A 21,709-nucleotide genomic window follows, 5' to 3' on the forward strand; every position below is an offset into this window, starting at 1 on the left:
GCAATACTATTTATAGGTAATAGTTCAGGCAAGGCTGCTGAAGAACCAAGTAAAGACCCTAAAGGATGCCTAGGAGTTGGCAGCTGGCTGGTTCTGATGGAATTTTTGAAGGTGTTTCTTCCCAGACAGTTTGTAGCCAGTTAGACTAAAAGAGATTCTGTGTGGAAACATAAAATGAACCAGTACCATTCTCTTGGTAGAGAAGCCATTTGGTTTATTGCCTTCTTCTAAGGTTTCTTTGCTTCATCTGTGCATCTACCTCAATATAGTCTTTACATCCCTTGCTGAGGCTAGAGTGAGGGCATGGAAGGCCTGTTTTGGGACTGGTGATTTTCTATGTTTGATAGCATGATGGACCCTGGTGTACCACAATGCTTCGCCCCAGACATAGTGGAGGAAGTTTAAGATTGTGTTGAGCAATGTGACTGATGTGGAGACGTATAAAATGAATGAACAAATATAAATTTAGCAGGTAATGTGTTTATTATGTAAAAGAAAATGTTCTTTGTACTTTCTGCCATGGCTATACATGTTACATCTTTTTCATCTTCTCCTCCAAACCTGCATTATACCTGATTTTTTAAGTAAGTCCCAGTTCTTAAATTATATTAAAATAATTTGCAGCTTAATTTTAAAAAACTTAAGTAGCATTAGTTTTAGGATATTTATTTTGTAATAACAGTTAGCATTTACAGAGAATTTTAAGGTTTGCCAAGTGCTTTACAAACATCTCATTTGACCCAATGTCAACCCTGAGGTATAGGTGCTATTAATTAATAATTAATATTATTATTGTATTTGGAAATCTTTACCATCCATTTTATAGATAATACTAATAATAGCAGCATATAGAGTTATAAGGTTTGCAAAGTGCTTTATAAATTTTATCTCATTTGGTCCTCACAATAGCCCTGAGAGATAGCTGCTTTTGTTATCCCTATTTTACAGTCGAGGAAACTGAGGCAAATAGAGATTAGTTAAGTGACTTGCCTAGGGGTCACTCAGCTGTTAAGAGTTTGAGGCCAGATTTGAACTTAGGTCTTCTCAACTCCAGTGCTCAATCCACAGTGCCCCTTTTGTCTGAACAAACCATGAAAATAATTTAAACCAGGCCATGTGATGATGCCAGTATTTGATCTGTGACTGATATGTGAGTTGCCATGGAAACAGTACTTTAGTTTTATTTTTCCTTAACTCAGAACCACCAAGAGTTGCTTAGATTCACAACCACAGAGCGATGGGTGATGGCATTTTTTTGTAGCACCCCACTGTTTACAAAGTGCCTTCACATGCATCATCTTATTTGATTGTTTGTCTGATGTTTATTATTAGAGTGTAAACTCCCTGAGAGTCAGAACTGTCCCATTTTTGTCTTAGTAGCCCCGGTGCCTAGCACAGTGGCTGGGTCATCATAAGCATTTAATAAATGTTTGGTGATTAATTCAACTGAGTCCTGTGGAGTAGTGTGAGTTTAGATGTTCATATAGACAAAAATAGAGAAGGGAAGTGGTAAGTTGTCCTGGGAGAGAGAAAGTTTCCTGTGATTATGGGTTCTAAAGGATGACTGCTCAAAGAGCACCAGGAGGTCAGTTCCCTTGAACATGTAATTTAGAGTGGGACATGGTGGGATGGTTAAATCAGCATGTGGGGGAAATAGGATTTAAAGATACTTCATAGGCAGAATAAAACCAGGAAAGGACAAGTAGTCAAGGGTAAGAAATGAAGGGGAGCTAGGAGAGAACAGAGAGGTTACATCCTAATGCCAAAACCACAATGCACTCAAGGATGACAGCAATCAGGCCCTGATTTAGCAGTATGCAAAAATAAAGAGCCACCAAAAATCGGCAAAGCTAGGATGAAAAGAGGAATTGTCAAATGGGGAAAAAATATTTGTATCAAATACCTCTGATAAAACACATCCAAGATAATAGAGAGGCATCGAGCACAGACAGAACTGACTTCTGAGCCAGAACAGACCAAGTTAAGTCCTACCATCGACACATACTGACCCCGGGCAAGTCGTTGACCTCTCATTGCCCCGGTAACTCCCCAAGACTCATAATTGGTGGAAGGCATTTCCTCAAGGGGAGCTCCCTACACTGGTGAAATTATAGGTCTCTTCCTCCTACCCCCAAATATTGTTAATTCACACAATTATATAAGACCAAGAGTCATTCTCCAGCTGGTACATTGTCAAAGGTTATGAATGGTGGTTCAGCTGTCTTTCAGTCATGTTTGACTCTCAGACTCCATTTGGGTTTTCTTGGCAGAGATACTGGAGGGGTTTGCCATTCCTTCTCCAGCTCATTTTACAGATAAGGAAACTGAGGCAAACAACAGGCCCTGCACTCTATCCATTTCACCACCTAGCTGCCCTGATTTGAATATAATGGAATGTGTATGCTGATTTTTTTCCAGCCTATTTGTTGACTTTGAACTTTAGGTTAAAGTTGGCCTCTGCTCACCTGGGGATAGGAAGGCACTGTCCCAAATTTCAATCTTTTTTGTGCTGCTATTGTCCGAGCTAGTTCTGAGGGTCCACAAGTTTTCGGTGCTTCCAAGGTGGTGTTATTTTGGGAGAGGTATGATCACTGCTTTCCTGGTCTGTGCTCTGGTCTTTACCGAGAAAGAGCCCCTGCTCCCCTACAGCCACAAATATGAGTACTCCTCTTGGCCCTGGAACTATGACCAGGTCTCCTGCTCTCCTGCAGCCACTTTGCTAGTGCTCCTCTCTGTCCTGGAAGTGTGGTACAGAATTGTGTATAGGCAATAGAGTTGCCAATCAGCACCAACTGTACCCAGTGCTAGCATCGGGTCCCCAGTAATGGGTCCCCTTTCTGACCAGTTGTCCAACCCCTCTATTGTCTCTGGTCTGAGAGCTTCCAAAGTTGCTGCCCTCACCACTATTACCACACTCTTGCCTCACGTGCACGCACTCTGGACAAGCCTCCACCCCAGTGTCACAGACCTCTCCTGCCAACCTCCTAAGTTTTCTCAGGCCAGAAAAAATGTCTCACCCTGACCTTTTTTGTTGGATCTGCTACTCCAGAATTTGATTCGAGGAGTTGTTTTAAAGTTGTTTGGAGGGGAATATTGAAAGATTTCAGCTGAGTCACTGCCTGTAATCCACCATCTTGGCTCTGAAAATATCATAAATTCTTAAGAGTAGCATTCTCCCCCCTAAGCAGTAAGGTCTGTATTATATTGAAAAACATTTGGATAAAATAAGCCTATTTTTATATAAGTGATGCCCAAGCTCTCATCTAGCTTTCCTTTTAATTCTTCATTGAAATCTTTTGTCTTTTTGACCAGTTTAATATCTTGTCTGCCTTCTAGGATCTCCAAATAATCTCAGATTAAAATTCAGAAAGTTTTCTGTAGATATTTTATTAGATGCTCCTATTTTGTCTCTCTTTGTCTTGGACTGGAGAACTGTTAGTTTTCTCCCTGCAGGAGCATTTCTCAAAGGAAATCAAGTCCAGTAGACCATGTCAGAATTAAGACATGGTACGAATTTCTTTTGCCCTTTATTTGGTTTTTGCTTTGTTTTGTTTTGTTTTTTTAGAAAGTAATGAGGCTTACTATTTTTTCCTCACCTTGGTGGATTTCACCCCTGGTTTTGTTTTTTGTTTTTTTTTTTTTTTCAACTTAAATCCTGAGGGTGTACAATTCCCATAAATCAAATATAGTGATTTTAATTCATGGAGTCTTTTTGTAGCAACGTGCAGTATAGTAAGGAGGCAATTAGGTGGCTTGCTGGATAGAACGCTGGGCATGGATTCAAGACCTGATTTCAAATCCAGCCTCAGACTGCATGACCCTGGGCAAGTTACTTAACCTCTGCATGCCTTAATCTGCTGGAGAAGGAAATGGCAAACCACTCCAGTACCCATGCCAAGAAAACCCCACGAAGTCACAAAGAGTCATACAGACTTAACAGCAGCATAATAGTAAATTTAAATTTCAGCGAGTGCCCTCATTGTTAATTTTTTTTTTGTTTTTTGGCAGGGCAATTGGGGTTAAGTGACTTGCCCAAGGTCACACAGCTAGTACATGTGTCAAGTGTCTGAGGCTGGATTTGAACTCAGGTCTTCCTGACTCCAGGGCCGGTGCTCTACTCACTGCGCCACCTAGCTGCCCCTCATTGTTAATTTTTTAAAAATCTGTCTTTCCTGATGAGAAGAGGCTCTTCCTTTGCCAAACCTTTTGCAATGCGAGTACATGGGGAGCACTATAGATCAGAATGGTTAGGATTTTTCTCTACTAAAATAATGAAAAGAGATCATTTTAAGAAGGTTGTACTTCTAAACTGTAAGTAGTAATGAAGAAACTTTATTACAAATCCTAGCTATGTATTTTTAAAAAAAAAACTAAGTGAGGGGAGAGGGAGGGAGGGAGAGAGAGGAGAGGGACAGAGAGAGGAAGACAGAGGAAGGGGGGGAAGAGGGAGAGACAGGGAGGGTAGGGAAGGAAGGAGGGAGGAAGGGAGAGAGAGAGAGAGAGGAGAGAATGAGCGAACTGGTAAAATGCATAAGGTTGCTGATTTTTCTTCCCTCTCCCTCCTTCCCTCCTTCCACTCATTCTTCCTCTCTCCTCCTTCTTCCATCCTTCCTCCCTCCCTCTCTAATTCTACTTCTTCCTCCACTCCTTTGCCCTCATCTATCCCTGCCTGCCCATGTTTCTTTCTTCTTCATCTCCCTTTTTGTATGTGATTCTTTTTGTTTCTGTAATATTATGTATGATCCTTTGTCTTTCCTTTTTTCATCTTTTACCCAGAGCTGGACATGATCCAGAATTAAAATAAACACACATATTTTATTATATGTTGTATTTTTAAAAATTCCTATTGTTCATATTTAAGGTACATTAACAGATTGTTTTGTGTTTCTCTTTCCAAGAAACCTTAAATTACATTGCTTTTTACATTTGTGTGCCTTAATTTTTTTTTTTACTGCCTTCCATTAAAATTGGCTCACAATTAGAAAAGAAATTCTCTGCCATTGTGTTATATCATCTCTAAGAAATAGGTATAAGTGGCTATTTTACACAGAGAAACTGAGGCACATTTAGGGTAAAGCTTATGTATTATTCATAAGTACCTAGTCTGTCTTATGCAGTCTGGGCTTTGGGAGCTTATCTTTTTAAGGCCAGTATGAGAGTCATTCATTTTATGCTGTGTAATTTGTGCTAATTGGAGTTTTTCCTTATCAGTTTGTATGAATGACATTTCTTCCCAGTCTCTGGAGTTGAGCATTCTTTCCATTAACTATATGTGTGAAGATGTAAGCCCTAAGGCATGTACTTATTGTTCATTTCCAGGAGATAAAACCATATACCACCAATAAACTTGCAGCATCTGTAAAAGCAGTTATCTTCATGGTCTTCACTGTGTAGGACAAGCCTTAATAATTCTAGGATTAGTGCTTAGTTACCCCATTAATGGGATGCAATCTCAAGCCATAAAAATTCCTTTTTACACATGATATCCTCCTCCAGAGCTCTGATGTTAGAAAATTTCATTTTAAAAGGCTTGATTTGAGCTCCCGGATTATTCCAGCAGTTTATAGATGCATGAAATTAAACTTGCTCCCTTTGCTATCAAGTTGTCAGTAACGTGAATCGATGGCTCAACCTGCTGTATAACTGTCTCGCCTGAAGAATCGAGAGGTAACACCTGGCATGTGTGTCTTTGCACATATGGCACCCATGTTACATGTCTTTTTAAAAAATTAGCGATTTTCTGCTTTTTAACAAATAAAGTGATAATAAAGCCCTCCTTGGATGCCGTGTTGCGATGTGGGTTTGACCTTGGGTTGTCAAAGACTGTATGTGCCCCCAGAAACAGTCTCAGGCCAATCTGACCAAATTGGGAGGAGTTTGTTCCCTGACCAGGCAACTGACTATATCTCTCATCCACGTACCTGTTTAGCTTAATTAGAATGGCTATGTTATCAGAAGGTTGGCCAGCAGATAATGAATTTTTTTGGCCATGACAGTTCATTAAATGTGGAAGATTACCTCCCTGCCCTGATGATGAAACCATGGTTCTTTCAAAATGAAAAGTAAGCTAATGAGCAGTTATAATGATGAAGACTGTCCTCAGAAAGGGTTAAGAGGGGCAAAGGGTGGGGAATTTGTGGCCTGGAGGCCACATGTGGCCCTCTAGGTCCTCAAGTGCCACCCTTTGAATTCAGTCAAAGGTTCCCCACCTCTGGGTTAAGATCATACATTTGCAGGGGAAGACAATGGGTGTGGACTATTGTATATGCTGACTAATGAGTTGTTTGGGTTTTGTGGAACTTCTTTTATTCTTTGTTATGTGGAATGACTTGCTGGTCAGATAGAGATATTTTCAGAAATGAAAGAGGGAAAGAAAATAAACATTTATTTAGCACCTACTGTGTGCTCTAACTTTATGATCTCATTTGATCCTCATAATAACCCTGTGAGGTAGGTGCTATTTTATAGATAAGTAAACTGAGGCAGAGAGTGACTCATCCAGGGTCACGCAGCTATTAAGTATCTGCAGCTGGATTTGAACTCACATCTTTCTGACTCTGGGCCTAGCGTTCTCTTCACTGTGCCACCTAGCTGCCTCCAAATGAAGGTGATATAACAATAAAAGACACCAGTAAAATTAAGGTGATTAAAAGGTAAAATAGAGAGTAAGCTACTAAAGATGCCTATGCTTGTTACAGTGGAATAGCCACTGTCTCAGAGCACTTTGTGATGGTCAGTGGGCCCTGGAGGGCAGCATCAATTGTTTTATTTTCCTTCAGACCACAGTCCTGTTGGTTGTCATGGCACACAGTATGCCGCCCGTTAGCGTGGCATGCCACGGAACAAAAATAAACATTGTGCATTGGCTTTGTATCTCCCCACCACTTTAGCCCATGCATACAGCCTTAGGCTGGGCTCTCCATTAATGCTGACCTGGCAGATACTGGGCAACGCTGTTAGAAACTGAAGGCTGGGCACTAGCAGCTGGGATGAGGCAGATGGCGGCCCGGATGGTCCTGGAGCCTGATGGAGCTAGCTGGCAGAGGGCCACAGAAGGGCCTGCAGAAATAGCTTCATTTTTCAATAAGTAAAACTATCCTGGCCTTCCATTCTAAGGAGGAGAAGGAAGGCCTTACCGTGGACCCCATGCCTAAAGGACTGTGTTCTTGTCTAAAGGGAGAGAGCATGGGGAGAGGTTTGCCAAGCATTAGCAGCTATACAAACCCACTTCTCTGGGAGTAATTCTCCTCTGCAGGCCCCTAGATTGCATTTTGTGGCAATGAAAGGAAATCTTAAAATGTTTCTGTCAGTGGGTTGTTCTCATTACAATTCTCATTATATCCAAGTATTTTTAAGGGAAGAATAAGAGCCCAAGGGTAGAGAAATGACCCTAATGACGGTTTCTTTCTTTCTTTTTTAAAAACACTTTACTATTGCAAAGTGTTCACTTCATATAGTTTTATTTGCTGATTCTCAGCCCTAGCAAAGAGCCGAGTAGATTTTAGAGAGGGAACTAACAGACTACAGGGAGGTTCATGAGTCACCTGAGGACCCACAACAACTTGGTGGTAAGAGTTAGGACTAGCTGTCACAGTCCTTGGCATACCTACCCTTTCCATGCCTTGCCTCATGCCTTACTTGTGCCTCATATCCGTGCATTGCCACTCCACTTAAAATGTGGGGACCAGAAGAGCCTGGGTGCCAAGCAATAAGTGCACATGAGAGCAGGGCTGCGCGGGAGGGAGGGGTCTCCTGGCTCTGATTATAGTCTCTACTTGGCTTTGATTCACTCATTTCAGCTGTGTTTCCTGTGCGATCACACATCTTACATAAGTAAAACATTTTCCTCTCCCTTTATTATAATACTCCTAGTGTTTATTATAACAAATACATTAGAGATTCTCTCTACTCTTGTCTTGGGTCTATTGTAGGTATAGGATCCCTAAGACAAGGTTTTTCGGATAGGTCAGTAACTCGTGAGTGAAGGCATTCATTCTTTCAACAAACATTGATTAAATGCCCACTATGTGCCTTATACTCTGCCAAGCTCTGAGGGCAATACAGAGATAAGTCACATGTAGTCAATGAAGTTGACTATGTATGCCGAACAGTATAATGGTGATGTTCCGTTACATATGAGGACGCAGAATGTAACCTCTTTGAGGGCAGGGTCTTTTGATTTTTGTCTTTGTATACTCAATGCTTGGTTCATTTCTGAATGGGATTGAATTGTTAAGCTGAGTTAACAAAAGAAGAGCGCCCAATGTAGCATACTTAGTAAACACATTTTATCTTGTATTGTGGTCATGTATGGATGTCTTATTTCCTCTGTTATATTGTAAATTTGTTGAAGGCAGAAATTGTGTCTTAATCATTAGGGTATTAGGTGGTAGAGTATCAAAATCCAGCCTGAGATACTTACTAGCAAGTCATTCAAACTCTGTCTGCCCCGGTTTCCTCATCTGTAAAATGAGAAAGGGGAACTCCAGTACAGAAACTCCTTCTACCAATATAGAGAGTCAGCTAGACTATAACACTGAGAAGTTAAGTGATTTGGCTGGGGTCACACAGCCTGGATGTGTCACTAGCATGACCTGAACCCAGCTCTTTCTGATGTGAAGGCTAGCCTCTCATTTCATATTGATGAAAGCTGAATGATATTGGGGTCAGAAACCTAAGAAACAGCCCACCTTGCTCAGGGTATGCCAGTTAGATCTTAGGCGCTAGTGGGACCCGAGAGCCAGCCCTTAGCACAGTTCCTGATAGGAACTTAATAAAAAGCTTTTTGATTAATTCTCCCTTCTGAAGTCCTCAGCCATTCCTGTGGATCTGGGAAATGGAAACCTTTGGAAATAGAACAATTTCCGCTGAGTCTTAAGTCCGGTCCCAAGCTGTGATTAGAAATCTGACCCTCTGGCTTCAAATCTGCTGGCTTGTGGGTTAGGCCACTTTGCCTTTCTTTCATGCCCCAAATTATAAGAGTCAGCTCCTCTGGGTCCTTCAACTTTTCCCAGAGTGGCAAAATAATAGAACCCAAGAAAGGGTTACTTAAATACTTAATCATAATGAAACTGCCTATTATCAGGTAGCTAGGAGAGCCTACCATAGATTGACGTGAGGTTAATTGAACACAGGGAAAACCTAGGGGATTTAAGGAGATTACATATTCTCCTGAAAACATGCATTATTGCGAACAGCGCCTACCTTACTTAGCATGAGCCTCTGTGACTGAGGAGGACCGAGACCTCGCTGATATACAAAGATGGCCTTTAATCAGGAGCATCTGTCTTTGGAAAGCCTTCTTCCTCCCTGCCTTCCTTCAGTCTGTCACCCAGCGTTATCTCCTCCCGTACAGAAGGTAGCAGCTTGTTCCTCACCTCTCAAGATGAGCTTTGAAGCCGAGCATCATTTGCGTTCTGTTCCCCTCTGTCTTTATCTTTGCCTCCCTTTGTTAAGGGCTCAGATTCCTCCTCCATAAAATGAGAGAGTCACAGTACTTGTTCTCCGAAGTACCTTCCTGCTGTAACATTTTGTGATCAAATGATAAAACAGGGCAATTGCTTATTAATCTCTTAAACACATATATGCAATGCTTGGTGTATTTTTTTTTCCATCTTCAGTCGATAACTCTAATACAATAATATTCATAACTTCTTGTTCATTCAGTGAGCATTTATTAGGGTCTGCCATGCACCGGGCACTGTTAGCTGCTGGGCATGCAGTGTTGGATTTGAGTGAGGAAGACCTGCATTCGAATCCTGCCACTTACTAGTTGTGTGACCCTGGGCAAGTCCCTTCATCTCTGCCTGCTCCAGTTTCCTCATCTGTAACATGAGGACACTAATAGCGTCAGGGTTGTTGTCAGAGTTGAACGGGATAGTATTTATAAAGTGCTTTTTTGCAAACCGTACTCTATTGATGTTGGCAGTTATTACCTACTTTGCAAGGTGGCGCAGTTTCTAGAGGGCAGGACCTAGAGTCAGGCAGACCTGAATTCAAATGTGGCCTCAGGTATTTAGTAGCCCTGTGACCCTGGGCAAGTCACTTAACCTCTGGGGCTAAGAATAATGCCTAGCTCCCAGGGTGGTTGTTAGGATAAAATGAGATAATACTTGTAAAGTGCTTTGCAAACCTTGAAGCACTATATAAATGTCAACTGTTGTTATTCCAAGTCCAGCGTTCCTTCTCCTGTTGCCTACCTCACCCTCATTAGCACCTTCAGAGAAGAAAAGGAAATAAAATTAAAATCTGACGGCGTTTCGTGTTGTTAGCATCTCTGGCAGAGGCTTTGGTATAAAGAAGATGGAAATTATGTGTTAAAATGAGGGGAATGGGATTATTTGTGGATTTTATTAATTCCACAAGTCATTGTTCACTCCTGTTAGCCAAGTTAACAATAAATGAAAAACCTAAAAAATAGAGTTGGCGTTGTTAAATCAGTGTGGTCGTTTTATCTGTCCCTAATTCTTCTCACTGAACATAAAGGTTTCATTCTCACCATACTTAGCACACATCTAGGCGCATAACTCACAAGGACATTGGCAGTATTTATTTATCTCTGGACCAATTACAACGAGCCTTTTCTGGTGTAGCAGTCATTCTCTTGGCTTCTGAAATTGTCAATAGTAGAGAGAAGGAAGGAAGCCTGATAAAATCAGGGATGAAAAACCCCCACCACTTTTATTGACAAGTTCTTTAAAAAAAAAAATAGGTTTCCAGTGAGAGCTAGTGGTAGGGCGCTTAGAATAACCATGAGTTTGCATTATCACTTTATATACTTAATAAATCCTTAGGTGTAGTAGGCAAGAAAGATTGATTATCTGAGCTGCGAGGCACACAAAATCACATGACAGGCCAGATGTTGGAGTAACTGTTTTCTATAAATGTCTCTAAACCAGAATCTCAGCAAAAGAAATTTATGTGCCAGATAAAAAGTCATCTGAACCAATTCCACAAGATGAGACCAACACCATAGAAGGCAAAAAACTTGTGAAATAACATCTGAAAAACTAAATACTGAGAGCCCCTACTCAGCATTCCCACCCTCTCCTAGGTCCCGTTTCACAGGCCAGCAGCAAAGAGAGCAAGCAGTCTCACAGATTTGTGCTTTAGTGTCCAGCTTTGGGGGCCCTGCCTAGTCCCTCCACAGCAGTGACCAAGGCTGAATCTCTCCCTCATCCCACAAGGTCAACCAACTTTGCTTCTTTCTAACCCCATTTCCCCCAAAAATAGTAATTAGAGAAAGAAAAAGAGGTTGGATGACCACCTGGTAGGGATGTTGTAAAAGGGATTTTTTTTTTTGGTAGATTGGACCAGATAACCTCGGGGTCCTTCCAATTCCAGTATTCTTTGATGCTATGACAGAAAAAAAAGGTCATTCTGTTTGATTGGTGACCTTCCAGAGAGCTGGGTATAGATTGAAAAGGGCGGAAGCTGGGATACATAGGGCTGAGGCAAGAAGGATGCCTGGAAAATAGGGGCAGCGTGAGTCTACAACCCAGTATAGGAGTTTCATAGTGAATAGAATAATAAAGTGGGGCACAGCCCTAGGAAGAAGAAGAATGGGAAGAGGAAGAAGGAGAGGAAATCTTTAGTAGACCCCACATTGCCCACCAGTTATCATCCTATATCTCTTCCTTCCTTCTTAGCTAAATTCCTTGAAAAAAGCCTTCTCTTCTCAGGCACTTACCACTCAACTGAAACTGCTTTCTCCAAAGTGACCAACAAGTCCCAGATCTGATGGTGTTTTCCCAGGCCTTACCTGTCTTGACCTCTCCTCAACATTTGGCATTGCTGACTGCCTCGTCTTCTCGGACACTCCCTCCTTTGGTTGTCGTGACTTTGCCCTCTTGGTTCTCCTCTTACCTGTCTATCTATTCTCAGGCTCCTTGGCTGGATCTTCATCCATACTATACCCACTGATTATTGGTGTCGCCCATTGTTATATATCCTAGGGCCTACGCCATCTTTCTATCCTATCCTATCCCCACTAACTGTTGGTGTCCCCCATTGTTATATATCCTAGGGCCTACGCCATCTTTCTATACCATACCATACCATACCATACCATACCATTCTATTCTATACTATCCTATCCTATCCCATCCTATACTATACCCACTAACTGTTGGTGTCCCCATTGTTATATATCCTAGGGCCTACGCCATCTTTCTATACTATACCATACCATACCATACCATACCATACCATACCATACCATACCATACCATTCTATTCTATACTATCCTATCCTATCCCATCCTATACTATACCCACTAACTGTTGGTGTCCCCATTGTTATCTATCCTAGGGCCTACGCCATCTTTCTTCATCCATACTATACCCACTGACTATTGGTGTCTGGCAGTGTTATATATATATATCCTAGGCTATCTTCTTTCCCTTTTATAGCCTCACACTTGGTAATCTCATCAGTTCCCATAGGTTCAGTTAACATCTCCATGCACATAATTCCCAGATCTATTTATCCAGTCCTGTTCTCTCTCTGAGTTCAAGTCCTCCATCACTGTTTGCCTGTTGGACATTTCATCATGTCCACAACAGAACTCAACAGTTTTCCCCTCAAATTCACTCTGCTTCTGAATTTTCCCTGTTACTGTTGAGGGCTCTGCCATCCCACAGGTCGCCTTTTTACAATCTTGGGATAATCAACATTTCTGTCTCACTCGCCCCAGGAATCCAGCTGATTTCCACAACACATCATTTATATATTCCTTTCTCTCCATCTATACAGCCATCAACCTAGTTCAAGCCCTCATTGCTTCTCACCTGGACTATTGAATAGCCTTCTAAATGGACTCACTTCCTGTAGTCTGTCCCCAATTGAATCTGTCCTCCACACAGACACCAAAGTGACCTTCCTAAAGGGAACCCCTCATCGTGTCAATCCCCCTACATAGCAGACTACTGGCTTCCTGTTACCTCTGGGATCAAACATGGAGTCCTCTGTTTAGCCCTTCAGAACCTGGCCCCTTCCTCCCTTTCCAGTCATGACTTCACCTCCCTGATGTCATGGTCCTCTTTGAGAACAACAGACAAACGACACGTCTTCTTATATTTTACCCCCTTCCATGCATTCCACTATTCCGATACACCAGCCTACTTTCCATTCCACACATGCAGTCTCCCAGCTGTGAGTCTTTGCATCATCCCCCATACTTGGAACATTCTTCCTCATCACGTCACCTATCTCTGAGAATCCCTGGCTTCCTTGAAGCCTCAGATCCAGTGCCATCTCCTACAAGAGGCCTTTCCCCACTTGTGCTAATGCCTTCTATTCCAGAGCTGGCTTTTGTCTACTCTGTATTTATCCTTTATGTATTAATTTGTGTTGTCTCCCCCCATTACAATGTAAACTTCTTAAGGGCAGGGATTTCTTTTTGCATTTTCTTGCTTAATACATCCCTGGCACCTAGTAAGGGCTTCATCAATCACAAAGTATGAGATTGATATGATACTAAATAGTGGGAACTAAATAGCCGAACAGAAGATTTATTCTTATTATTTTTCTAGAGCTAGGGAAGATATGTGAATGTTCAAAAGTTGAAGGGAAAGAGGCCACACATACACACCATTTGTCACTGAGTTGCTTTTTTGTATGTTATGAATGGGCATCACTTGGCCAGCTTTTTAATAATTGAGTAATTTGCTAATTATGAGTGCTGGCTAAATGTTTTGTATATAAATAACAGCCTTCACAGGAAGTGCTATTTCAGAATCCTTCTTTTGTCTTTGTCTGGAGAAAAACAAAGGCTTTTCATGCTCAAATTGACTCCCTGGGCTTTTTGGTTTCTCAGCCTAGAGCTCAGGGCAAAAAGATCAATTGGACAACTGTTTCACAGCCCATGGTGAGAGTTGATGTAATTTGGCAACAGATGACTGGCATGTGTTCATCACTTATGTATATTCCAAAAGAGAAAGACAACTTTGTTATCTGATAGGTGGTCATTATGTCACTGGTCTCATTTATTATAACAGGTAACCTGGTGAAATGGAATTTAGTACTTGCTTAGGCACTTTTATAGACTGTGTGTGTGTACACACACACACACACATATACACTAGAGTTCATACTTTGGCACCATCATTTCGTGTTTCTTGCTTCATGCCATTGACATAGACTTGAAAAGTGGTATGTTAGGTTTTTTATTTTGAACAAGTTACTACACCTGCATTTTCTCACCTGTAAGATGAGGAGGCTGCCTAAATAACCTCTTGGGTCTCTTCAGCTCCAAAATTCTAGACCATCTATAAGAAATCATGTTTTCCTAAATAACGTACCGTGTAATTTGAGGTCCTTTACCCTCATTTCTGATTGATCTTCAATTAACAGTAATTCTGAACACTTTAAATTTGCCTAAGCCTCAGTTTTCTTCATTTGTGAAATTAGTGAGAAGATCTGAAAGGTCATTTCTAGCTCTCAAATAGATTTTATTTTAAATTGTCAATGACAGTATTTAAATGCAAGCATGAATATTTAAAATGTGGAAGAAAAAGTCACCGTTCTGTTTGTTGACCACAAATTTGTCAGAAATATTCATGATTTATGTATCTAAGCATTTACATAAAAAGAGAAAGCTCTAAATGGATAGGCTTTATCTCTGCTTTTAAAATCTCGAGTGAAGCCATTTCTGCTTACTTTTTTTGTTTTGTTTGACAAAAACTGCAGAAAAAAAATAGAAGGCAGTCTGGGAGGAATTGAGCTTGGATTACCATCTCACACATCCCACAATAAGCTCCAAATAAATGTATGGCCTGTATATAAAAGGTCAAATCATAAACAAATGAGAGGAATAGGGAAGTCATTATCTTTTATAGCTATGGATTAGAAGAGGATTCTTGACAAAGATAATCATAAAAGATATGTAGTATCTTTTATATGTATGAGTATACATTGTAAGATAGTAGAGATGATCATAAAAGACCAAATGGATAGTTTTGATTATATAAAATTGAGAAGTTTTAATACAAACTAACACAATATATAAGAATAAGAGCCATTCCTCAATGCATAGATGTTCAAAAGATATGGTCAGACAGGTGTCAAAGGAAGAAATGCAAGCCATAGGCAGCTGTCAGAGGGCCTGAATTAAAATCATAGGAGCCCCATGACAGTGAGGACTACAACATGGTAGCAAAAAAGAAGTTTTATTATTCAATGAAAGGATAAGCTCACATTATCAGTAATGGGGAAAGCCCTGGTAGGAACCTTGTGAAATGGAATTTCAGGGGAATTTTAGGGGACTTTCCCAATATCACTAGCTGGACTTTAAGATGCAAGGAGCTTTACAAATATTCCTTCATTTTATTCCCAAAACAACCCTGGGAGGTAGGGGTTATTATTATCACCATTTTACGGATGAGGAAACTGAGGCAGACGGAGGTTAAGTATTAAGCCCAGGGTCACACAGGTAGGGCATATCCGAGGCTGACTGTTGTTCTCAGGTCTTCCTAACTCTAGGCCTGGTGCTCTATCCACTGTACCAGCTCAGCCACCTAAAGAGAGTTGTTGAGAGAATAAAATGAAATACAGAAATGTAAAGCCCCTTGTAAATCTTAACTCGCTCTACAAAGTGAGCTGTCATCATTATTGGGGATGGGGCGGGGTAGGACCTAGGTGGTTCAGTAGATAGAGCACCCAGCCTGGAGTCCAGAAGACCTGAGTCCAAAGCCAGCCTCAGACACTTACTAGCTGTTTGACCCTGGGCAAGTCACTTTACCCCTAATTGCCTCAGTTCCTCATCTGTAAAATGGCTGTTCACTGGAGAAGGAAATGGCAAAACCACTCCATTATCTTTGCCAAGAATGGACAAAAGTCCATGGGATCACATAGAGGCAGACCCGACTGAGTGACTGAACAACAGTCGTCATTACTTTATATCATATGTGAGTTTTAGAGAATTCTGTAGGCAGGAACATACCTGAACTGTTCCAGCAGGCCTTTTAAAGTTCTCAAAGTGATGGAGATTCTGCAGCATCCTTAGTTCATGTTTGTATTACATTCCAACATTTTACCAACAGGCAGTTAGGGAACCTCCCCCCTCCTCCATATGATCGCTTCCTGTCCTGACCTCTGGGGAGCTAGAAACCCAGAAAGGCAGAGAAGTTAATGAGTTAAGCTTCAGAAGGTGGGGCTGAAAGGATAAGCACATATTATCCTCAGTTTATTCAGCAAGTGTAAAAATAAAAATAGTGTCCGTAAAAGAAGTGTAGGTAAGATCCAGTGCACATTCACTCCCTTGCTCTTCCCCGAATGCTTTAGACTGCCTGATTCCTCCTTGTTATTCAAGAATGTGTGTCCTTAATTGGAATTTCATGAGGTTGTCTTAAGGTGACAGACCTTATACACCAGATTCTTCCTTGCCTTTGATATTGGAATAAGAATTGACTAGTGATGATTGAAATTATTCCTTAAAGTCAGTTGACTGTTCCCATCCTTTGGAATAATCTGGTGCATGGAGGATGGGAGGGGTGAGGGAGAAAGGAATTATGTTGGTTTTTTTCCCAGACCACTGACTGTCATTAAAATACTGTTTGTCAGCTCCATAAATGTCCCAGAATGTTAAATTTAAGTCCTAAAGGAGGGTTGGGGGTGGGGGGAGCAAGAGACGTGTTAAAAAAGTGGTGATTTATATTCCATCCTGAATAACACATTCCACTATTTCTGGTGTGTTTGTATCACCTTTCCCAGTGGTGACAAAACACCCTACTTCCTACACAAAAACCCTTATGCAAAGAGAATAATATCTTTTTGAGAGGAAGGCAAAAGATAACTAATCTTGAAGCAAACTACACTTAACTCAGCTTGGGAGTGTAGCACCACGGTAACTTCCCAGTTCATAATCCACAGATTTAGAGCTAGAACGACCATTAGAGCTCATCTGTGGGCCAATACTCTCATCTTCTCATTGTGGAAACTGAGGATCACAGAGATAAAGGAGCTCATACTTCACTGGGTACCAAGGTCACAGGATTGGCATTGGAACCTAGATTCTCTAATTCCAATCTAGTTTTTCCCAAAAATGTTATGTTAGAAACAGCAGTTTGTGGGTATGCATACATTTTAAAGTTGGCTTTTAAATAATCTTTAGAGAAGATCTTAAAAACCATGACAGTATTTATCATCTTCTAGGCAGGGTCCCTATCTTAAAACAAGCAGTGAAACTGATAAAAATTGGTCTTTGTACACAAGCAGAAAATGTGTAGAGGGAAGAAAAGTCATTGAGAGAATTTTATTTTTTATTTTTGTTTGGGCTGCTTTTTCTTATTTTCTCACTTTATTTCTCCTAAGACTTTTTTTCTCTGCAAGTACCTGGGCTCTCTTATCACCACTGCGTCTACTCTGGTCTAACAACTCATCCAGGGCCCTTGGATATTTGGCAAGAGACATTTGAACACACACTTTAGGGACTGTTATTGTGTGTTGCTCCAAGGCATGTAGGGCTTTCTATTAATGTGTTCTACAATGTATATCTTCCATCAGAGCTTAATTGAGCTTTGGGTAACAGGAGGTACCATTTTTAGATAGAGAGGCTCAGAGATGGTTAGATGATTTACCCAAGATAACACAGGTAGTAAGTGGCAGAACCCAGTATTTGAACCCAGGTCTTCCAACTCTAAATGCAGTGCTCCTTCTACTAAGTCATGGCATCTTTAGTAAAGTTTTCGGATCTTAGGCCAAAGCTATCCATCGTATGGTTGCTGTTCTATTGTTTTTCAGTCACGTCTGACTCTTCATGACCCCATTTAGGATTTTCTTGACAAAGACTTGCCATTTCCTTCTCCAGCTCATTTTACGGATGAGGAAACTGAGGCAAACAAGGTGAAGTGACTTGTCCAGGGTCACACAGCTAGTTGGGGTCTGGGGCCAATTTTGAACTCGAAGATGAGTCTTCCTGATTCCAGGCCGTGTGCTCTACCACTGTGCCACCCAGTCACCCAGTGTGTTGATTACTGACTGTCATTACTTAGGACAACAATTAGGAGAGTCAGCGCATCAGAGTGCTGCAGAAAAGAAAGTTACTGATGTTGGCAGTTAATGAGTAGAGAGGAAAGATGGCTGAGCTGCAAATCTTTGTCCTGGGACATTCCTGCCATGGTGGTAGCCCTGCCCCTGTGCCCTCCCATCTCCAGGGCTTGTCTCATGCATTCATCCTGCCAGGTTCTTTATACGTGATCAGGGTAGATGGCCAGGCAGGCTCAGAAGAGAGATAGCATGGCATGGTACAGAGTGTATGAGACACAGAGTCAGATCCTTTCCCTCGTTTGTTTCCACCTCTCCCCCTTAAGGTCTCTGTTTCTTAGGTTGGCAGATTGCTGCTCCATAGCCTTGCTTCTCCCCCTTTTCTAAGCCTCTATCAGGCTTTCCCTGATCAACACTCCCATACGGCTATAGTGGCCTCTCCCCTCTCTCCTGTTCTAGCTCTCTCCCTCCCTTCCAGCCTGTCCTACACTCAATAACAAAAAAAAAAAAACCCAGCAAAATTAACATTTCCCAGAAATTACTGTGTCATAGCTGAGAATGGGAAGAAGTGCGGACAAAATCATTCTCCAGGTTAATCATTTGTTAGTTTAAATAAAATTGTTCAGCCTTCATTCAATTTCTTAGTGTCTATCAGCAAATGATAATGTCCTGAAATTTCTGCCCATGTATTAAATTTGATTCATCCTCTCATGGAATTTTCCAGAAAGGACCCGGGTCACTGGTTTTAAGGTGTCTGGTTTTTCCTAAGCTCACAAATGCCTATTCTTCACAAAAGAAACAGAAACAGAGCTCAGAGGCAGCACAGTGTAGTGATTAGAAGAGCTGATTCAGATCCCACCTCAGATACTTACTACTTGTTTGACTTTTGGCAAATTACTTAAGCTTTCTCTGCCTCAATTTCCTCATTTGTAAAATGAGGGGAGTTGTTCTCAATGGCCCCTGGGGACTCTTCTAGATCTAAATCTGCACCCTATGATTGGCTAACCATTCTAATTTACTTCCTAAGAAATATTTTATAGTATCTCCAGATAGGATAACAGCAACAGATTTTAAGTGAGTCTGGGGAAAGGATGATGTAATGGCTTCCTTTTTATTTAATCTCATGAAGAAGAGCATGGCTGCTCTTCTAGTTCCTGTGTGGACAAACATTCCCAAAGAATGATATGAACTGCCTGATGGACTCTGCAGACTCTTTGTTTCCAAAGAAAGTTTCATAGGCAGATAAAAATATGGGACTAATTTATCCTAATAGTTACTAACTCTTCTATCAACCATGCAAGGTTAGAAGCTCATGGATAGGAAAAAATGATGAGCTAACCCATCCTTCACTGTACGTGACAGTTCTCAAGGATCAGTTTCTCAGGGATAATCAATGCAATTCATTAAACATATATTAAGCCCCTGGCATTTATAAGTTACTCTCCTGGATGTTAGGGACAGAAATAAAAAGCAAAAAGGCTCAGTCCTTGCCCTCAAGGAGCTTGTATTGCAGTGGGAAAATATATCATATGAACATATAAGTAAATATAATTTTAATTTATATATGTTTGTCCATGAACTTTATATAATATACATATAATACATTGATATGTTTCTGGAATGTATATATAATATATTAATATATGAGTATACATATAGTTTATATATTATTTATTATACTGGGTATCTTCCCCCCAAAAATTTTGTGTGTGTGTGTTTGTGTGCGTGTGCATGTGTGAGAGAGAGTGTGTGCATGTGTGAGAGAGAATGTGTGTATGTGTGTGCACGTGTGCATGTGTGAGAGAGTGTATGCATGTGTGTGCGTGTGAGTGTGCCTGTGCGTGTGTGTGTGTGTGTGTGTGTGTGTGCGTGTGTGTGTGTGTGTGTGTGTGTAAGAGAGAGACAGAGAGACTATTGACCACCAGGATATCAGGAATAGCTTTGTGTTGCAGGCGTCCCCTGAGCTAATCCTTGAGGTATAGAGCTCAGGGTTCTGAGAAGCAAAGGCAATAAAAGAGAATGTTCTGGGCATTGGAGATAGTCTGTATAAAGGCCTGGGGACAGAAGATACAGTTCAGAGAACAGCTGGTGGACCGATTCGGCTGAAATGTAGGGTGCATGAAAGGAAGTAATATAAACTATTGTCTGGAATGGTAGGTTGGAACCAGATTGTGCAAAGCTTTAAATGCCAGGCTGAGGAATTTGTTTCTTATTCTAGAGGTAATAGGGACCCACTGACAGTTTTCAAGGAAGGGATTGACACCGTCACACCTGTGCCTTAGGAACATGTTTTGTTTTGGGTTTTTTGGCAGCAATATGGAGGATGAATTACAGAGGAGAAAGAGAAGCAGAGAGGCCAATTAGGAAGCTATTAGGAGGCCAGGCAAGAGGTGAGAAGGGGCCTCAACTAGGGCAGTGGCTTCATGAATGTAGCAGAGAGGACACAAGTAAGAAATATCATGGTGGGAGAACAAACAAAACTTGACAGTTGATGGGACAGAAGGGCTACAGTTCAAATTTTACCCACCATTTGACCCTTCCCTGTCAGGCTTATTTCCACTACTGTCAGTAACCAGTAGGACTCCTCTCCATCCACTGAACACCCATCATCGTGTGTTTATGTTCCAGCGCCTTTACTTGTACTTGTTCATTTGCTTGTAACTCTTTCCCTTAGCGACTATCTTTTCAAGGCCCAGCCGCAAACATCACTTCTTCTGGAAGGTCTCTCCATGATACCTGGCTCTTCTGAACTCCTGCAGCCTTTAGTTGGTATTGTTCATGGAATTTCTCAGACTGATCTTGTAGATGTTTAGGTTGTGTGCTTTATCTTCCATCCTGGACCATAAGCTCCATAAAGAGCTCCATAAAGATGGCCTTGCATGCCTGGTAGCGTCTGAATTGGATCATAGAAAAGAATAGGAGCATGTTTCTGTATGTTGGAAAGTATGATTGGCAGCAGTACCTATCAGTGAATCCAGGGACAATTTTTGTATCAGTCCCAGCTGAGGACTAGACCAGCAAGTAGTCCTCAGACAGCTGGCACAGTGGGACGATGCTACCTTCCACTGAGAAATAGAAAAATTTGGTAGACGGGAGGATTTGGGCGGAAAGATAATCAGTTCTGTTTTGGACATACTGAGTTTTAGTCTCTCTCCAGGACATCCAGTCTAAGAAGCAGTTGATGATGAGGACTGGAATTCAGGGGACTGGGGATATATAGATCTGGGATCATCTGTGAAGAGAAGTTATTTAAACTCAGTGGAAGCTGATGAGAGAGAAGAGAGCCCAAGACTGAATGAGTGCATGCTGTCTTATTTCCCTTGACAAGACCTTCTCGTGGTTTAAAATTGTAAAGTAACGTTTGAATTTTCCTTCTTTGTTCTTTGCATAGCTTTCTGAATTTCATGTGTGGGGCACAATTCTCCACTTCCTAGTTTGTGATGTAGAGGAAGATAGCTTTGGTTTTTATATAATAGTTTTTATTTTATTTTATTTTCAACTTTCACTTTTTATAAGATTTTGAATTTCAAATTTTTCTCCCTCCCCACTCCCCAAGACAGCAAGCAATCTGATACAGGTTATATATATATATATACAGTCATATTAATCATATCTACACTTTACTCATGTTGTGAAAGAAGAATCAGAACAAAAGGAAAAAGCCACAAGAAAGAAAAAACAAAAAAGGTGAAAATAGTATGCTTTGATCTGCATTCAGATTCCATA

General features: G+C 41.1%; 1 protein-coding gene across 1 annotated transcript in view; it reads left to right on the plus strand.

Annotated features, from left to right (window-relative positions):
* The window catches only part of MRPS27 (mitochondrial ribosomal protein S27), a 133,576-nt gene that overhangs the window by 42,980 nt on the left and 68,887 nt on the right, over window positions 1-21,709 (plus strand). The window lies entirely within an intron of this gene.

This window comes from Trichosurus vulpecula, chromosome 1 (assembly GCF_011100635.1).
Source record: "Trichosurus vulpecula isolate mTriVul1 chromosome 1, mTriVul1.pri, whole genome shotgun sequence".
Lineage (NCBI taxonomy): Eukaryota > Metazoa > Chordata > Mammalia > Diprotodontia > Phalangeridae > Trichosurus > Trichosurus vulpecula.